We start from the raw sequence: 20,128 nt of genomic DNA, 5'->3' as shown, positions 1-20,128 counted from the left end.
TGGACAAGAGTTTCGCACTTGGCAATTGAACGGGTTTGCTCTTCGGTGAACAGAAAGTTACTTATCATCAGTTAACACAGTAACATCGAAATTCCCTCGAAGCGAAATGAAATAGTGAGCCCCACCACACTCAGTTACTTCACATTTCCGTCCTTTTGTCCAAATTCCATAAGTTTTTTTTTTAAAAAGTACTTCAGTACAGCACTTCTCCGATTTAAAAAAAGGCACATCGAAGTATCGTCTTCCCATTCAAATGTATATATTTTTAAATTCCCCTACATTTTGCCAATGGGTTAATTAAAATGCAAGACTTTCTTCAAATCCACGGCACCCACTTCACAACCACCTTCTCTCTCCATGTCACAAAAAACATTCCTTCCCTGATACAGAAACAGAACGTGCTGGAGAAACTCAGGAGGTCTGGTAGCATCTGGGAGAGAGAAATAAGAGTTAATGTTCCGAGTTCAGTGACCCTTCGTCTGTTCTGAAGAATGGTCACTGGACTCGAAACGTTAACTTCATTTCTCTCTCCATAGTTGCTGCCAGACCTGCCGACTTTCTCCAGCAATTTGTATGTTTTTTTTCGTTTACTGCAGATCTCCTGCATCCGCAGTTCTTTGTTTTAGTTTACCAGTCCGTGCTCACCGCTGGTCCCAAATCACGGGCACGAATGTTTCACGTGATGCTGTATACGTGCAAGATTCCGATGCCGAACAAAGCCAGCGATTTCCTTTGTCAAGTACATTTCTGGTCCTACAATAATGCTGCAGTTTAGATCAACAATAAGTTCAGCAAGTAGCGTGTGAGCCCCATCTTAGAGCCCCATCTCCGGAGTGCATTATGAGTTCGCTCATTGTTGCCTGTGTGGGTAAAATGCGTGGAGATGTTGGTAGACTGGGCGTGCTTGTGGACTATTAACATGTTCTCGGGCGTGCATTATAGCCAAAAAGACCGTGTGAAAAGCAAACACAGCCAGCATTCTTCCAACATTCCACAGGCATTAATCCTGACTTTTCCTGCCCCCAGCGGAGATTGTGATCTCCCTCAGATTCTGCCCCTTACTGTCTGGTCCAAATTTGGGAACTTTTTAAGTAGATGAGGGAGCCATAGAGTCATTGAGATGTACAGCACACAGACCTTACGACCAACTGGTCCACCCTATCTACCTGTGATTCCACTTTCAAGGAACCATGAACCTGCACTCCAAAGTCTCTTTGTTCAGCAACCCTCCCCAGGACTTTACCATTAAGTGTATAAGGCAAAAGCGAGGTCTGCAGATGCTGGAAATCAAAGCACAGTAGGTCAGGCAGTACCCGAGAAGTAGGAAAGTTGTTTTTTTTTAATTTCAAAAATATACTTTATTCATAAAATATTTTGATAATCTGTACAATTGGTCATGCCATACAAACATAAACATTCCATTTCTTGGCCTCCAGAGACAGAGTAATCATTCATATATACAGGTCTGTACGATTACAATCCACATATTTAGCAGGGGTGTCAGCGGAGCCCCCTTCCTGTGTTGGACCCCTGTGCTTAGGCAGGCAGCCGTTACACGGTGGTCTTTCCCCACTGCGCCTTGGCGGCAGCTGCCCCAAGCTTCAGCGCGTCCCTCAACACATAGTCCTGGACCTTGGAATGTGCCAGTCTGCAACAATCAGTCGCGGTCAAGTCCTTCAGCTGAAAGATCAACAGGTTTCGGACCGCCCAGAGAGCGTCCTTCACCGGGTTGATGATCCTCCAGGCACAGTTGATGTTCGTCTCGGTGTGCACCCCAGGGAACAGACCAAAGAGCACGGAGTCCCGCAGCATGGCACTGCTTGGGACGAACCTCGACAAACACCATTGCATTCCTCTCCAGACTTAGGCAAATTCCTCTCTCAGCATAGGCAAATTCCAGAAGGAGGTGTGTGACAGTCTTGTCCCCCCTGCAGCCGCTTCGAGGGCAGCGTGCAGTGCATCTGAGAGTCCAGGCGTGCATAAAGAATCTCACAAATCGATGTTTCAGGCAAAAGCCCTTCATCAGGGCTGGCAATTGGAGTGAGAACAGACAGCACTCAGTGTCTGGGTGGTTTTGAACCACCAACCTTTCAGTTAACAGCAGAACATGCTGACCAATTGCAGAGACTGATGAAGGGCTTTTGCCAGAAACATCGATTTTCCTACTCTTCTGATGCTGTCTGACCTGCTGTGCTTTTCCAGCATCACTCTAATCTAGACATTAAGTGTATAAGACCTGCTCTGATTTGCCTTTCCAAACTGCAGCACCTCGCATTTATCTAAATTAAATTCCAACTGTCAGGCCTCTGCCCATTGGCCCATCTTATCAAGATCCTGTTGTAAAAAAGCTTTGACAAAGGGTCAGTTAGACTCGAAACATCAGCTCTTTTCTCTCCTTACAGATGCTGCCAGACCTGCTGAGATTTTCCAGCATTTTCTCTTTTGGTTTAAGATCCTGTTATATTCTGAGGTAACCTTCTTCGTCCTCTAAAACTCCAATTTTGTTTCATCTGCAAACTTACTAACTATACCTCCAGTGTTCACATCCAAATCATTTATATAAATGAGGAAAAGCAGTGGACCCAGTACCAATCCTTGTGGCACACTGCTGGTCACAGGCCTCAGTCTGAAAGGCACCCATCCACCACTCCCCTTCTCCTTCAAGACAGTTCTGTATCCAAATAGCTAACACAAAATTTACACATTATTGACAGAAACGTGGTGAAATATAATGAGGTTGATGGGGATGTGATGTGATGAGATTAGTGATGATCTTATTGAATGGCGGAATAGACTCCAGGTAACGTTTTCTCCTCATGCGTATGTTCCTGTGAGTATAAGACCTCTTGGTCCATTTATCCTATTTCAATCGGTCTGAAACCGGTTATTATAAACTGACTCCAGGCAGGTTGTCATATACCGGTCCCACTGAGCAATGTCCCAATGAGCTGATGCAAAACTTGCATCGAGAGAGAAAAAAATCTCAGGTCTTTTCCTGCTCTTCGGAGATATTAAATCTCCGCTTGAGAGATCTATTGTGGCATTTGAAAGATGAGCTACAGTCCATTGACATCGCTGAAACAGTCACTGACACAATCATTTTTTTTGTGTGTGGCCGGTTCATTTTCCAAGGGTGAAGACTCGCTAAATGAGCATTGCAAAGTGTGTGATCAGGGAAGGAAAGCTCGGTTGTAAATACAAATCTTTCGAGAATCGAGAACTATAACGCAGGGTTCCACAGTGAATCGTCGCTGCAAAGTGAGATTTTCATCCGAAATTAGCAGCTCCAACGGGGACCACTCAATTATGTGGCACAAAGCTATTTTCAGAACCGCTCCGTTACTCGATGAGCAGAAAGATGCCTCATGAGCGTTGAAACACTTGGTCATTCGGTCGCTTCACTTCGACTGTCATTATCGATCATAATTAGGCACCGTCTTGTGAAAAGAGAATGTAAGGGCTCTTGTGTCGCATCTGAGCCATAGGGTTTGAGTTCACTCCTACTTGCTCCAGAGGTGTGTAATTACATCCCTGAACAAATGTATTAGATATCTCGGAATGGGCTGGTTAGAAAATATCTGAAACGAGAGTCTGTGCACAAAGCAAATTCGTTTGCCTGTTAAGTCATTTGTAAGATTTCAAAATACTACACAAAAGTTTTAGCTTTCTAATTTTCGGACATTTAATCCGTTCAATGCACAATTCCAAAGGTACCTCCTCCCCCCCCCCGTCAGTATTTCCATTCATTTAACAAATGGAGTGGATGCCAAACGCCCTCTGAAAAGTGCAAAGTTCTCCTTCAGTAATGGGGTCTGAGAAATGTGCTGAGCCATTCGACTGACTGTTCCCCGCTTCCCTTTATTCTGCTTCACAGCCTATAGGAAGGGTCGGTAAACTTGAATGTCCCACAGTGATGAAAGGAGCAGCACAACTGATGTCAAATCGTACGAGGGAACAGGAGATCTTGTACCCTCCGTCAGGGAGCTTACAACAATATCCACTGTAGAAGGGAAGAACCTGACCTAATTCGGGATCAAACTGCGGGATCCCCCTGATAGAGAGTATGCTAATTACAGCCGCCGCCTGGAATAGACCGAGGGTTTGAAAGCCGCACAATGTAACTGCTCCGAATTGGTTAGCTTTTCATCTTCACTTGAAAGCTAAAGGGTGACAAGAGTAGTAATGTATCCATCCCAATTCAGATCCAGATATTGCTCCTTAATTAAAGTGGTTCTTTTATATCGCCTGCTAACCCGAAACTCGCTTTTGTTTCTTTTCTGAAAGACCAGCAGTTCCCCGAACTTTTGTTCTCAATATGAACGACCCCAATTGTAGATTCTGCACACGGCAGAGTGCCCACACATTGATTTCTCCTTCTGACAATTCCACGTGTTGGATATATTTCAGGTAAAAGGCTCTCGTTTTGCAGACGATAAATGCATCTGTTAAAAGTTTTTCCTTTTTTCAAAAGTTTCATTTGAATTGTATTGTAGGCTAAACGGTGGCAAAGGGAAAGGAGCGATTGACTACAATGTCCGTCTGTTTACAAAATATGCAGAAACGGGTCGAGTGGGATTATCGTGGAATTTCTTTAGAGAGTGCAGGGTAACTCGCGGTCACTGAACTCCAGACTCTATTCACTGCTCGTACAATGGGAGTGGCAGCAAAGCGAAGGGTTACTAAAGGTTATTGCAGGGAAAGAGTGGGCTTCAGAAAGTAACGTGATTTACTGCAGAGAGGAGAATTGCTGAAGACATGGTTCAGAAAGTAGGCTGCTCTGAAGGCGCCTGGGACGCGGTGACACACCAGAGTTTGCATTCCATGTGAAGGACCCCGCTTCTCAGGGACCACTCTCAGTCTCTGAGAAATCCCAACTGCTCAGGGATTGCCCTGACTTTCTGACAATAGCCAAAGTCAGAAGTCACATGATACCAGGTTATAGTCCAACAGGTTCTGGATGTAGATTTGTGCGTGCTGAGCTGGAAAGTTCATTTTCAGATGTTTTGTCACCATACGAGTTAACATCTTCAGTGAGCCTCCAGATGAAGCACTGGTGGTGTAGCCCACTTTCTATTTATATGTTTGGGTTTCCTTGGGTTGGTGATGTCATTTCCTTTGTTTACATTATTTCCTATGGTGATGCCATTTCCTGTTCTTTTTCTCAGGAGGTGGTAATTCCTAGAGGCATGGCATTCCAACCGGAACCTATCAACAAACACATTGACTTGGATCTCATTTACCACCCCCTGAGAAAACAGGAAATGGCATTACCATAGGAAATGACATCACCACAGGAAATGACATCACTAACCCACAGAAACCCAAACATATAAATAGAAAGCGGGCTACACCACCAATGCTTCATCCAAAGCCTCACTGAAGATGTTACCTATTATGGTGATGAAACATCTGAAAATGAACCTTCCAGCTCAGCAAGCAAACCTACATCCAGAACTTCAACCTGAGCTACAAATCTTCTCAAAATTCTCCAGCAGATTTATTTGAAATCACAAACTTTCAGAATAAACCTGTTGGACTATAACCTGGTGTTGTCTGACTTCTGACTTTGTCCACTGCAGTCCAACAGCAGCACTTCCACATCATTTCTGGCAATAGGACATTAGAGTATTGACAGTCTGCATTGGTTCTTGACTCAGTACATTTCTAGGTCCATTAGAGAAGCCAATCAGACCAAACAAAAAACCCATTCGCAGGGGCAGGTGGATATTCACCAGCACTGGGCAATCAAAGAAATAACTGTTGCTGCTGGAAATCTGAATCAAAAATAGACAAGAGAAAAAAAAACATAGTTAATGTTTCGAGTCGAGTAAACTTTCCTTAGAACATAAGACACTTCGGGTCAAACATTGTAGCAGTGGGTCAGAACATGAAAAAAAGCAAGAATAGAATACCAGGTTGGGGTTGGGTGGTCAGTTTTTTGGAAATCTAAAGGGAGAAGGTGAGGCAGTGGGGAGGTGATTTGGGTCAAGACAGGCAGTGTGGAATTGGAAGGGAAGGTTTAAAGATCATAATCGAATCAGGAAGTTGGATCAGTGCAAAAAATAACATTAAAAAGCTCTTTATCAGATTTCACAAAGTGTTTGTAAAGAGATAGACAAATTAAAAGCACAATGGAGATATATGTAATTACCATCAGGGAGCCCTGTGGGATTTTTTTTGTGAAAGCAGAATATCCATTGCTTGACTCAAAAGTAAGAGTGACACCACTTTGGCTGGTAGCAGGACCCAAGATGGCATATTGCTGGCAATGGGACTTAAGCCATTAGATTTCCAGCAGCATGTTAAGAAGCCACTGCTGAGACTGCCATTATTGAAAGAGGCAACTCCCATCCTCCAAATGCTAGCCTCACTCACTACTGATGGCTACTGCTGAGGTACCAGCTGCAGGGAGGGTTATCTTAATGACCAATTGCCTTCACTGGGAGTTCAGATAGGGTGGGGTAAGTCAGCAGGTGGGAGAGGATGGGTACCTAGATTGCGGTGCTCAGGGAGTATTGCTGGTGCTGATGGGATGGCTATTAATATCAGGATGTCCATCATGGGCAATGTAAAGGAGAGCCCTCACCTGTCTGGCACCCACTGGGTGGATGCTGATTTAATGCCCACTGCATCTCGGGTAAAATATCTGTGAACTCAAAAAGTGGCCTTTAAATAATCACGAGTGGCTCAACTGCCCACACCACTCTGCCAGCTTACCCACTGTCAGGCCATGTCAGAGATTGATGACATTAAACAGCCCTCACAATATCAATTGCAATCATTTGCCAGCTCTCCCATCTTCTAGCCCAGTGCCAAGACACCCACAAAATTCCAGTGATGATTACAAGGTGACCAAGTTTGGGAAATAAATATTCCCAGGTTCACAATAATTTGAAAAGACAAGTAGAATGGAAAAAGTGGAGGACTGACATTGACAGTAAAAGATATCATAGGGATAATGGGAAAGAAACTTGTCTCAGACAATCAGGAAGCTGAGTCAGCATGTGAGCAGTTCCAGAATAACAAGTGTTAGTAAATGTTGGTAGAGGGAATATATACTGGCTTATGTCCTCCTATTGGAAGTTAGTCATTGCAGCAACATACTCTGAGAGATGCACTACAGGACCATTCAGAAAGTGCCAGAACACTGACTGTGCAGGAATTGAAGTTTAAGCTTTTCTAATGGCAATTACCAAGCATTTAGAACCCTTTGAAAAAGTTTCCAACTTTACGTTAGGGTCAGAGGTTTCCGATGTTTCACTTACCTGGATAGTTAACCAGAGAAGTTAAATAGATTAAAACTTGCTCTTACTTCTAGGTAACTACAAAACTGATCTCCCCCATCTGACTTACCACTGACCTTTCCAATACCCTCTGACATCTCTCTAACCCAATCTCCCTGCTGACACCCACCAACCTGACCCCCCAATCCAAGACCCCTGACCTAACTCCTTCTGCTTCACTGACCACTCACCTGCCATCTTCTATCTTCACTGGCCCGCCTCCTCAGATACCGATTTGTCACACTACCCCATCACCCACTTGCCTGTCACAATTACATTCTTGCTGTATCTTGTCAAAGTACCTTTGGAACCTGGCTAGAATATATAGCTGCCATTAAAATGGAACTGTGGCTGTTTTTAAGTGCTGATTCTGTGCTATTTTGGAATTCTCCCAGAACAAGAGCGTTCTGTATTTCCTGAGAGGCCCCATTCAGAAGTCCAAGCCAGAAATTCAGAATCACTGGGAAAGGGAAGGGAAAATGGACAGCGTCCAAATCAAAGAGTGATTGATATGCCTTGCAAGATTCAGCCTGTAGTATAGTATATGTAACATATTAACCTCAACACATTAACTCACATGTTAGGGGAGATGGTAGCAGAGGGTAATATTATTAGACCACTGATCTAGAGACCCAGGTTAGTACTCTATTGTTTCAAATCTTGCCATGGCAGTGAATGGAGTTTAAATTATTTAATATAAAAATCTAAAGTTAGGAACAGTGACTATGTCAATTTTCATCAATTGTTCTAAAACTCCACCTGCTTCATTAATGTTGTTTAGGGAAGGAAATCAGCTATCATTACCTGATCTGAGTCTTATGTAAAATTGAATGACTTTAACTTGCTCTGAAATGCTTCTCAGCCCCACTGTAAAGTACGCCCCATATTGCAGACTGCAATAACAACTACAGTGAAGACAATGATCTGGAAAGGAGGATTTCGGGACAGGCAACAACGAAAAGTGGGCGAGCAGAGGATGGTAGCCAAGGTCGGTATCCATGGGGATGGCCTGAATCAGGACCTTGGGTTCAGGACACACTACAGGTGACCCCATTGCACTATACATACAGACAGACAGACACAGAGAGAGAGAGACACACACACACATACACACACATATGCAGACCCTCTCTCATACGCTTACACATGCAGTCCCACACACACCCTCTCACAAACATACAGCCCTTTACACTCATGCACATAAACACACTTTTTTTTAGATTACTTACAGTGTGGAAACAGGCCCTTCGGCCCAACAAGTCCACACCGCCCCGCCAAAGCGCAACCCACCCATACCCCTACATTTAACCCTTACCTAACACTACGGGCAATTTAGCATGGCCAATTCACCTGGCCTGCACATCTTTGGACTGTGGGAGGAAACTGGAGCACCCGGAGGAAACCCATGCAGACACAGGGAGAACGTGCAAACTCCACACAGTCAGTCGCCTGAAGCGGGAATTGAACCCAGGTCTCTGGCGCTGTGAGGCAGCAGTGCTAACCACTGTGCCACCGTGCCGTCCACTCTCTCACAGACACTCATAACTCCCCCTCCCCCCATCCCCCCCAACACACACACACACATTTGCACACATACACATACAAGTTTGTGGGGTGAAATTGTATTTGCAGAATTACATTTTACTTTGCTCAAGAACTGCATGAATCCATGTAAGATTCTGTGAATCCATTTTTTAGATTAGAACCAGTCTGACCATTGTGGCACAGACAGCCTCACCACAGGGAAGCTAACACCTTCAATACATTATCTGGGCCAACATGACACCAATTGTTAAAATTCGCTTGAGAATGTAACTTCTAAAAAATGTTTTGCAATTTACATATGAAAGAACTGAAACCAACATGGTCATTCCAGAAGATGAGAGATTTAGCAAACAATCCAGGTCTTTTTTAATATATAATTTCAGTTACATCACACTGTAAACTTTGTTATAAATTCTGTGTCTTACAATCTTATTCTCAACAACCACCTGATGAAGGAGCAGTGCTCCAAAAGCTAGTGTTTCCAAATAAACCTATTGGACGATTACCCAATGTTGTGTGATTTTTTTTAACAGTGAAGACAATTGAGGGAAGATGGTTGAGGGAACTCGGCTTTTGTAAAGTTTTAAGAAACTCTCTCTAGCCCTTGGCATACTATTATTTCTCATGTTGGATCAACACAGTTGGACGAATATGCATTTTATAATGGCAAATATAAATAGATTAAAACTTGCTCTTCATCCTGGTAACTATAAAACTGACCTCTCCATCTGGTTCACCACTGACCTTGCCAGCACCCTCTGACTCCTCTCCAACCTGAAGTAACATAGTGACAGTGATGCGAATGAAAAAATATTATCTTGTTTCTACCTCTTGGCAGTGAGGGAAATACGGCACGTATTAGGGTGCAAAATTAAGGTTAAGGAATAGGCATCAATTTTTGAGAGCCCTGCAATACTCTCTAACGCTTTTATTAAGTTTGCTTTATTTTTGATTCGTGGTTAAATTATTATAGCTCTTTCGTAACTTAATCTTATTGTTTCCTATTTGTATATTGAACACAGCGATGATCTCATATTAATTATTAACACAATAATTAAAATAATGCATTTGTTCCTGCCTATTGATAACAAACTGACAAAATTGGTTGCAATTTAAAGGATCTCTGTACAGAAAGCCAGTGGGATTAAAAAGGTAGGTATATTTGGCCTAGCTTGAGTCATGTGCACTGGAATTGATAGACTATTATTCAGTATTGAGTGTTGGTATAGTTATCAAGCGATTTGACATCGTGCAGTCGTTGGGGGCGACGGTAGTGTAACCGGAAATGTTCGAACACAGGGTCACAGAGCCTGCAATTGTTACATCAGGTGGACAAAGTGCTCACTTTTCCAGACGGGGCAAGTTGCAGCAAAGAAGCCTCATGCAGCACTTACTGAAGACGGCCAACTCCTTCACGTCCACTGAGTTATTGGGACGTGCTCCCGGCCTGACGGTAGGGCGAGTTTTATACCGCGCTGACCGGTCCTCTTCGAATCGAGATAAGAAGCTTATAAAGATCCGGGATGCTCCCCGATTGAAGAGGCGATCATCAGCAGTGAGTGTCAGCGAGCCCGGGTTTAAATTCAGTGCGTTTGCAAAGAGGTGTGATGTGGGTGTGTTACATATTGGAACAGCAGGATACCCTGAAATCAGAACCAAAATCTGTGAATTATATCCAAAATAAGAAAGATTTACGGTGTCCTTTAACAGACGAGAGCAGAAATCTCCAAAGTCCACGCAAAAGACCTTCGAAAATGGAAATACAATGTCAAATATTGGAGATACACGCATTCAGGTGCTAGAATTCTGACAACCATTACATTTCCTTATCAAAACTGAAGCCCTTTTGAATCTGAAACGGATGATTTCAATTGTGTCCGTGGAAACACGGCTGAAACTACGCAGCCTTCTTCCTGCAAGTGACTACCGCGGTGTCACTGCAATACCCCTCGCAAATCTCCCTATTACATGAATGAAATCCTCTCTCCGAAGGAAAGCCCTTGATACTATTCTGTTTAAAATAAGAGAGTATAATGCTTTGGATGCCTTAAGATTTTCAACATCAGGAGAGGTCTGCACAGAATAGGTTAAATGTGATTTAAGAGGATTGGCAAAATAATCACATTGGGAGAAAGTGAGGACTGCAGATGCTGGAGACCAGAGCTGAAAAATGTGGTGCTGGAAAAACACAGCAGGCCAGGCAGCATCCGAGGAGCAGGAGAATCGATGTTTCGGGCATAAGCCCTTCTTCAGGAATAAGGCTGGTGTGCCAAGCGGGCTGAGATAAAGGGTCGGGGGGAGGGAATTTGGGGGAGGGGCGCTGGGAATAGATAGGTGGAAGGAGGTGAGGGTGAGGGTGATAGGCCGGAGAGGGGGTGGGGGTGGAGAGGTCGGAAAGAAGAATGCAGGTCAAGAGGGCGGTGCTGAATCCGGGGGTTGGGACTAAGATAAGGTGGGGGGAGGGAAAATGAGGAAGCTGGACAAATCTACATTCATCCCGTGTGGTTGGAGGGTTCCTCGGCAGAAGATGAGGCGCTCTTCCTCCAGGCATCGTGTGGTCAGGGTCTGGCGATGGAGGAGGCCAAGGATCTGCATGTCCTTGGCAGAGTGGGAGGGGGAGTTAAAGTGTTCAGCCATGGGGCGGTTGGCTTGGTTGGTGCAGGTGTCCCAGAGGTGTTCCCTGAAACATTCCGCAAGTAGGCGGCCTGTCTCCCCAATGTAGAGGAGACCACATTGTGTGTGGAGGTGCAGGTGAATTTGCGATGGATATGGAAGGATCCATTGGGGCCTTGGAGGGAGGTGGAGAGCATCGTCGACCACGTCCTCCACTTCCCTCACCTCTGCCCTTGAACCCCGCTCCTCCAATCTCCACCAGGACAGAACCCCACTGGTCCTCACCTTCCACCCCACCAACCTCCGGATACATCATATCATCCTCCGTAATTTCCGCCACCTCCAAACAAACCCCACCACCAGGGATATATTTCCCTCCCCACCCCTATCAGCTTTCCGGAGAGACCACTCCCTCTGCGACTCCCTCGTCAGGTCCACACCCCCCACCAACCCAACCTCCACTCCCGGCACCTTCCCCTGCAACCGCAAGAAGTGCAAAACGTGTGCACACACCTCCCCCCTCACCTCCCTCCAAGGCCCCAATGGATCCTTCCATATCCATTGCATGGGGAGACAGGCCACCTACTTGTGGAGCGTTTCAGGGAACACCTCTGGAACATCCGCACCAGCCAACCCAACCACCCCATGGCTGAACACTTTAACTCCCCTCCCACTCCACCAAGGACATGCAGGTCCTTGGCCTCCTCCATCACCAGACCCTGACCACACGACGCCTGGAGGCAGAGCACCTCATCTTCCGCTGAGGAACCCTCCAACCACACAGGATGAATGTAGATTTCTCCAGCTCCTCATTTCCCCTTCTCCCACCTTATCTCAGTCCCAACCCCTGGATTCAGCACTGCCCTCTTGACCTGCATTCTTCTTCCCGACCTCTCCGCCCCCACCCCCTCTCCGGCCTATTACCCTCACCCTCACCTCCTTCCACCTATCGTATTCCCAGCACCACTCCCCCAAATTCCCTTCCCCTTATCCTTTATCTCAGCCCGCTTGGCACACCAGCCTCATTCCTGAAGAAGGGCTTATGCCCGAAACCTCGGATGCTGCCTGGCCTGCTGTGTTTTTCCAGCACATTTTTCAAAAATAATCACATTGGCAAAATAGTTGGCAAAAGAGGTGGCATGAGAAAAAATATTTTATGCAGTTTTTTTTTAAAACTCGTTCATGGGATGTGGGCATTGTTGGCTAGGTCAGCATTTATTGCCCAACACTAATTTCCCAGCAGAGGTAATCACATTGAAGGAAGGTCTGGAGTCGAGGTACGAATAGCAGGTTTCCTTCACTAAAGGACAGAAATGAACCAGTAAATAATCATTAAATGGTCACCATTAGATTACTATTCTTTCAATTCCAAATTCTTGAAATTGAATTCAAATTTCACCATCTGCTATGGGTGAGATTCAAACAAAGTGACTAGATTACTAGTGACATTACCACTAGACCGCTGTCTCTCCAGGTTAAGATCTAGAATACACTGCCTGGAAGCAAATTCATTCAAGATGGAAATAGAAAATCAGCAGGTTTAAAGACTGAAATGTAGAGGTGAGACTCGAAGCAATTAAGGAATGTGCAGGGCTACATGGAAAAGGTGGGAGAATGTCTAAGTGAATTGCTTCTTCAGAGGGACAGCACAGACACAGTGGGCCCAATGGCCACATTCTGTGCTGTAACCATTATGTGATTCTGTGGAAATCTCAAGTAATGATCATATTGGCTCCAGTTGATATATAATGCAATGTTGTCACTTTGTATTAGTGATAATCTTGCAGAACAATCTTCTTCATAGTTCAAACAAATTATAGAGCCAAGGTGCTGAGGCCTCAGCCTATACCTATGAGTTTAAGTCTTCATTTGTGTTTTGTGAAAATTAAAGAAGACATCTATTAGTGTAACGGAAGGAGATACAGCTTTTATCATCACTGCCTTCAATTCCTTATTCCCCATCATTCATAAATAGATCTTTTAAAATAAGACAAATAGTGGCACCAAATTGTTTTGTTTTTCCAAATAATTTCTAATTCATGGAATGAATTATCAGACTTGAACACCTAATATACTAAACATCAAGACAGGTAATACCATCGAACTGTGTTTCAGTCTCTGACATTTCCTAAGCAAAATACAAAGGAAGTTAAATGAGGCCGTTGTCGCAGCTGATGTAATCCCCTTCAAAAAAGTATTGATATATAAAGTAAGTCACTCAATGTGATATTATCTGTACACATTTCATTTTCTCTGGTATCTCTGATGGATGCTAGAATAGACAACTGGATCGTCTCAACAGTAGCATTGCTGAGGACAAATGAACAGTATTGACAAATGGAAATCAACAGGCTTAAAGATTGAATTATAGAGGCCAGAATCAAGGCAGCAAAGGAACAAAGGGAGAGTAAATCAGCTAGAATTCTGGTTCCATTTATTACTTAGCAGTTCCTGCTGGAAATGGTGAATGAGTGAAATAATGGAGTGTGCTGGTGATTCTCTGTGTAGTTCCTAACACTCACTACTTGTTTCATATATGAGGACTGGAAATCTATGTAAAATGGACCACTGGTTTCACTGAAAACATTCCTCTAAAAGGCTCCGGTATCTTCTGGAGAGGAGGAAGGAACATTGGCTAAACATGTGCAATCCTGAAGTTTGAGGCTAGCATTTACTCTCATGAACACAGTAGGTAATGTTAATGCAAAAGATCAGGGAATTTTGAAGAGTAACATTCACATTTTCTGGGATCTGGTTCTACCTACAAAACTGATCAAGCCTTCAGCTGATGTTGCTAGATTCCGCTAATTTTGCTGGTCATGTCTGAGGTATTATCATGTGCTTTTAAAATGCTATCTTCATATTAAAGTATATTTAATTTATGAAGAAAATTACTAAAGTACAACAATTAAACTACTAACTGATTTAACGTTGTCTTTGCTTTTAAAAAAGCAGTTATTTAAAATCAGATTCTTAATATGGAGGACTGAACACTTTTTACAAATGCGTAAATACATTAATTATTTACACTTGAATGGAAAGAACAAAGGATATCAATTACTTTCTAAAATATTATCCATTTTTCTGAGTTTATTGAATGTGTTGTAACATGCAAAGCAATTTTATCAGAAATTAGTGACCTAAGTATTCATTGTCACACCATGTATATCAGATTAAAATTAATGCAGAAACATACTTTCATTATTGTTTTAGCAGCAAATTACAGAGCACTTTTTAAAGTTGACTTTTTAATTTTTTTGTAACATTTAGAGATAAAAAAATCTTGATGTTGATCAAAATAAATTAGTAATTTATAATCTATTTGCAACTTGCACTTCTAAAACTGGGTCTTTTAATTTGCAGATTCCAGCTTATGAGACCATTCCAGAACAGCCATTGGAAGAGAGAAACAGCCCAGTTACCTCAACTGATGAAGCCTATCTCATTCACTTCCACAACAAAACTGAAGAAATGAATAAATTAGAGAAAGTATGCCATGACTATGTCAAATTTTAAACTCAGATGAATTTCTAATAGAAAATTATGTATAAAATATGATTTATAAAATTTCTTCCAATATTTCTGTGGATGGCTGTCATTAAGAAAATCTGACTCTTTGTTCAAAATAAACAGATTTGTAGAACATATTTCTCAAAGCAATGATAAAATCCCAAAGATATCTGGAACCTTATGTGCTAAGTGTGGAAATTAACGTTCTGTGGACCATTGACACTGCCATGAAGAAGAGGAAAGGTGTGATCAATGACTTAATATCACACTCTGGTGCAGTACGTCCAGTGATATCATTGTGTGGAATGGTTGAATCAGGTTAATATATCCACAGGTAAATACACACTGAAGTAGTTTTTCAATTTCCTGATTGAGTTTATTCCTAGTGTTGTGGATTTCCCATTGGAAAAACTACCTGACCTTCATTTTCATTGAATTGACTGGTTTCTTTCACAGGCATTCACTCCACGTTGCCAGTTTTATCTCAACATGCCAAGTTGAAATGTGCCCAAGCAGCTTACAAAGCTAACATAACACATCATCAGTGCATCCTCAGTGTTTATCAGTGCTTGAGTTTACCAACTCTCGTATGGTTCTACATGCAGTCCCAAATCTACTGGCACCAGTTTAGTGGAATATTCCAGTTAATTGTCACTTCCATTTTATCCTGGCCTTGATGCCTCCATTTACTGCAGGAGATCTAAGGAAACCTTGAGAAAATTCATGTTTTCCTCCAAGTTTTCTTTTATGGTTACAGCTCTATGCTTTTCTTCTTTCTCTATCATACTTTGCAATTATTTTTTTAAAATATTAACTCCAGAGGGAAGGTGAGAGTGATCGTCCTTAACATAAAGTCCACATTTGACCAAGTGTGGCATCAAGACACATTACTAAAACTGGAGTCAATGGAAATTGGGGGGGAGTTAGTCATACCTAACACAAAGGAAGATGTTTGTAGTTGTTGACGTCAATCAACTAAGCTCCAGATCATCTCCATATTGTTCCTCAGGGTAGAGTCCTTGGCCTAAAAATCTTCCGTTGCTTCATCAATGATCTTTCCTACATCATAAATTCTAATGTTTACTGCTGATTACACAATGTTCAATCCCATTCATAACTCCTTATACTACCCAGATCATATCCAAATGCTATCTCTGTAGCCCTCAATGTTAATATCCTGGGAATTGTCATTGAGCAGACAGTAATCTGGACTAGCCACATAAATACAGTGACTACAACAGTAGGTCAGAGCCTTGGAATCCTGATTTGGAGATGCCGGTGATGGACTGGGGTGTACAAAGTTAAAAATCACACAACACCAGGTTATAGTCCAACAGGTTTAATTGGAAGCACACTAGCTTTTGGAGCGACACTCCTTCATCAGGTAATAGTGGAGGGCTCAATCCTAACACAGAATTTATAGCAAAACATTTAGCAAAAATATAGCAAAACTGCATGCATTCATGTAGAACTCTGAGCTCAAAAACTGCATAAATTTACGTAAAACTCCGTTATCTCACTTTTTTGATTAGAATCAATCTAAACATCATGGCATAGACAGAGAACACAGGGGACCAACACCTTCAACATATTGTCTAGCTATCACCAATGTTAGCAGCTAACCCGAGAATGAAACCTTTTCTAAAAAAGATTTTGTGATTTACACATGAAAGAAGTGAAACTATCACTGTATTCTAACAGATGAAAGGCTTAACAGACAATCAATTTTTCAATGTATAAATTCAGTTACATCACACTGTAAATTTTTGCTATAAATTCTGTGTTAGGATTGAGCCCTCCACTATCACCTGATGAAGGAGCGTCACTCCGAAAGCTAATGTGCTTCCAATTAAACCTGTTGGACTATAACCTGATGTTGTGTAATTTTTAACTTTAGAGTCCTGCAGTGAGTGATTCCCTTGCAATTCCCCAAGCCTGCCCACTATCTACTAGGCACAAGTCAGGAGTGCGATTGAATGCTTGGATGAGTGCAGCTCCAACAATACTGAAGACACTTGACACCATCCAAGATAAAGCGGCCTGCTTGATTTGCACTCCATCCACAGATATGTACTCCTTCTATCACCGACACAAATGGACTACACATATAGATTTCAGTGTGTACCATCAACAAGACATATTGCAGCAACTCATCAAAGGTCCTTAGATTGTACATTCCAAGCCCATGTCCACAACCATCCAAAGGACAAGGAAATCAGATAGATCGGAGCATCGCCACCTGCAGTTCCCCTCCAAGCCACTCACCATCCTGATTTGGAAATATATCACCTTTCCTTCAGTGACACTGAGTCAACATTTTTAGAACGCCATCTCTAACAGCACTACATCAAATAGACTGCAGCGTCTGAAAAGGTAACTCATCACCACATTCTCAAGGGAAGCTAGGGATGGAGAATAATTGTTGCCAGCGATGGCCATGCCCCATAAATGAATAAATTAAATAAACATTTGATGGGTTCATTTATGAACTAATAAGCCATTCAAGACAGAAATTAGGTAACATTTCTTCACATCGAGGCTGAAATTTTGACAAAAAAAACTGTAAAGACTAGCTTAATTAATAATTTTGAAGAATTACTGAAAAGCTATGAAAGAATATGGGGCCAAGATGAGTGGATGGAGGTAGGATATAGATCTGTCATGAAGACAATGAAGAATCATCCATCAGTTGAATGGGACACCTCCATTCCTGTGTCCATTTTCCATGGGTTTTGAGTAACTAAGATACACAGGCCAGTAAAGTACCAAAATCAATCCTTGATCTTTGCTGATTTAACTGATCTTGGCAGCTTGGTAAAGACACTGTCATCAGCACCACTACCTACCTCTACCCATGATCATTGCTAGATGTGTGCACAGAACAGTGTCAGCTGAGAACAAAATTAGACTTGGCAATGCAAACCTGCCAGTACTGACTGTCAGGGCTATGTTATGAGTGATGCAAATTTGAAAGTCAATAGAACTGTATCTCAATAAGATGTCAATGCTTTCTGGTGAGGAGAATGGAAAAATTAACAATAGGAGGATAAACACTATTGATCAGCACTGATACCACTGAATGGAGCTGATATTTACTGTATTACAAAACAAAATATGCCTGAATTAGCTTTGCATGAAGACACAAACATGAAAGCCACTGAGAAACAGCAGAGTCAAACATCTAGAGAAGGTTCCTGTAAATCCGATATTCATTCTTGAATTATTTATCCTTAATTCTTTGCAATGCATAATGATCTGAGGTTCTGGTGGTACAATTAATAGCATCTCTGTCTCAGAGCCAGTAGCTCAAATTCCACTCCAAGTTCATATTTCAATCTAGGTTCATTTCCACTCCAGCACCATGGAGGTTGTGTTCATGATGTACCTCAACAGGATGATAATCAACCCGGAAATTCTTCCTAAATGCTAGTGGAAGGAGATAAAAACAGAGAAGCCTCAGTGTCAGCACGGTACTGCAGTGCAACACTTCCCCATGTTAAAAAAATTCCTTGCACAGGATGGGACATCTGTTTTTATTAGATTCCCTACAGTGTGGAAACAGGCCCTTTGGCCCCAACAAATCCCCACCAACCCTCCAAAGAGTAACCCATCCAGACCCATTCCCTCTGACTGATGCACCTAACACTATGAGCAATCTAGCATGGTCAATTCACCTGACCTGCACATCTTTGGACTGTGGGAGGAAACCAGAGCACCCAGAGGCAATCCACACAGACACAGGGAGAATGTGCAAACTCCACACAGACAGTTGCCCAAGGCTGGGATTGAACCTGGGTCCCTGACGCTGTGAGGCAGCAGTGCTAACCACTGAGCCATCTTCCTTGCATTGAGGGACTGACCACCAGAAGAGGATATTACCTTGACTTGCAACTTATACTAGTTTCTACAATCAAGCTAAAATTCTCAACGTATCATTGAAACTGATAAGTAAAATAAGGATAGATAGTTGAGAATGGAACCATGCAAAGGCAGAACGACTGAATGAATAATGGAGAAGAGATTCTGGGGAAGATGGAAGAATAGTACAACATCGCCCGAGCGATAGTGAAAGCTATTTGTGATTCTGATTCGAGTCATTTTAATGCTGTAGTATTGGCAGAGACCTGATCAGAGGGATTCAGTCAATGAGCCTCAAGAAAGATAGAAATGAGTTTGAAAGACTACAACATGTTCAATACTTTGGAAAGGAGAGGGAAGTTGAAGATGGAAAGGAGTTTCCAAGGACAGAGAAATCTGGGGTGTGATGTATTTGAAGAAGAGATTACTGACTGTGGTTTTAAAATGGCAGAGAACCAGCACCTAAGGAGAGGGAGCTGTCCATAATATTAGCACCGAGTGGGACCAGGAGGTGAAAGTGGATATTTAACAGTTTTTGAAACAGAGTTGATATTAGGAGATGGTTTCAATTGAACAGGTTAAATGAACTAGTGCATTTGGAGATGGAAGTGTAAGTGAGAAATGAAAGAACCAAGAAAGAGATACAGGTTCAGGGCTTGAGCAGGGAGAAATCTTGTAGGAAATTTGGATTAGTGTGCACAGACAAATGGATGGCTTCAGTCTCAGTGACAATTAGTGAGCTCTTCACATATGATACTGAAAATTAATGGAATGGGGCAAGAAAGTGGAGTGTAAGGACTGGAGAGAAGAAACTGATGGTTATCTTTGCTTCCCCAAACTGATCCTAAAGCTCGCATTCATATTGATGGTGGGCAACAAGACCTGACTGGTGCTGCCTAACCCAATCTATTGATAATTGGCTATGACAAATATGCTGGACTGGCTTAAGTCTATCATTTGGAAATGTGCGTAATAAGATCTGAACCACATAAGAAAAACTAATCACGATGGGTGAAGGTAAAGGTTTTACCTGAGAACAAGAGCATCAAAGAAGATATGTAGGCGTGATTGAGGTGAACACCAACACTCTAAAATCTAAGAATAAGTGAGTTGTTGAGGGGAAGCTTTTTCATTGAGGAGTGTGAAACTGAAAAGGTTCGGAGAATGGTTAGGATAAGGGCTGGTCAGAGTTTGCCTTCTCTGTAATTGAAAAGCATGGGATCAGAGAGGCCATGGAAGATGGCAAGATTGAGGGGGTGGCCATGAATATGAGTTTATATGGAATTGAAGGTTCAGGGAAAGTGGAATGGCATTTGACC

At 42.6% G+C, this 20,128-nt stretch overlaps 1 long non-coding RNA gene across 1 annotated transcript; it reads left to right on the top strand.

The window, feature by feature from the left end:
• The first annotated feature begins 9,107 nt into the window (after positions 1-9,107).
• On the top strand, positions 9,108-15,020 carry LOC148141874 (uncharacterized). Its single transcript, XR_015752241.1, has 2 exons — positions 9,108-10,383; positions 14,805-15,020. It is a non-coding gene; the product is annotated as an uncharacterized LOC148141874 (long non-coding RNA).
• Positions 15,021-20,128: the final 5,108 nt, after the last annotated feature.

The sequence above is a fragment of the Chiloscyllium plagiosum genome, unplaced genomic scaffold (assembly GCF_037043375.1).
Source record: "Chiloscyllium plagiosum isolate Xiang-an unplaced genomic scaffold, Cpla_swu_hap1 HiC_scaffold_31, whole genome shotgun sequence".
Lineage (NCBI taxonomy): Eukaryota > Metazoa > Chordata > Chondrichthyes > Orectolobiformes > Hemiscylliidae > Chiloscyllium > Chiloscyllium plagiosum.
Note: the sequence above shows the minus strand (reverse complement) of the source record. Positions and strands in the feature narration are given on the sequence as shown.